The sequence below is a fragment of the Sminthopsis crassicaudata genome, chromosome 3 (assembly GCF_048593235.1).
Source record: "Sminthopsis crassicaudata isolate SCR6 chromosome 3, ASM4859323v1, whole genome shotgun sequence".
NCBI lineage: Eukaryota > Metazoa > Chordata > Mammalia > Dasyuromorphia > Dasyuridae > Sminthopsis > Sminthopsis crassicaudata.
Window position 1 is genome coordinate 271513224 of NC_133619.1, and position 948 is coordinate 271514171.

The 948-nt window shown below is 39.2% G+C and overlaps 1 non-coding gene across 1 annotated transcript; it reads right to left on the minus strand.

Moving 5' to 3' along the window:
* Nucleotides 1–385: 385 nt before the first annotated feature.
* LOC141565196 (U6 spliceosomal RNA) lies at nt 386–490 on the minus strand. The gene has a single exon (XR_012488883.1). It is a non-coding gene; the product is annotated as a U6 spliceosomal RNA (small nuclear RNA).
* Nucleotides 491–948: the final 458 nt, after the last annotated feature.

Sequence of the window (948 nt, forward strand, 5' to 3'; positions counted from 1 at the left end):
GGGGAACTAAGAAGTAAGATGACTTGCCTGTGGTCATGCTGCCAGCATGGGTCCAAAGCAGGACTCTGAGTCTTCTTTACTCTGAAGCTGGTCCTTTATCCTTAGGCTTCAAGACAGTTCAAGCATCAACTGTAGCATGAAGCCTTTTCATTTTGCATAATAGGAATTGAGATCCAGATAATTTAAGGTATTTGCCTTTGGTCACATGGGTAATAAGTAGAAAAGCTCTGAGTCAAATATAGGTCCAAAAATCTAGTATTCTTTCCACTGTTTCTCCATGACCCTTTTGGAGAAAATTTTAAATATTTGACCTGATCTGTGTGGGGGTCACATGTTGACACCAGTGCAACCACAAGTCTTTATCATATATGGATTATCGTTATGCAAATTTGTGAAGAAAAGGCACTGGTGGAAAAATCCCCTTGCAGGGGCCATGCTAATCTTCTCTGTATTGTTCCGATTTTGGCATATGTGCTGCTGAAGTGAGTGCCCACCACTGCCTTCTCCAGTGACCTGCACCAACGAGTTCCAACAAAGTCCATGTGGTACAGTTCCCAAAGGCCTCTCAAGTACCAGGTAAAAATCCCTTAGCACTTTCTTTAACATAATTCTTAGATAATTCAAAAATTCTAGTTATTAGGAAGGACATTGGACTATTATTACTGGTAGATCTATTCCTCCCAATAGTGAGATCATTATTCCTCCCAAATACCAAAACTATGTATATCAACAAAAAAGATAGTTTGTAGCATTTATCATCTTCAGGGAACAATTCTTAAAAACACAGACACATTCTCGTCTGTCACCAATTGTTGAGCACCAGACAGATTAATCTTTAATCTATCCAGAGAATCCTCATTATACCTCATAATATGTGACCAGCACTGTCAGAATAGGAAGGTCATCTGGGAATCTATCTCCAATTTAATGAGGCAATTACAATGGAGT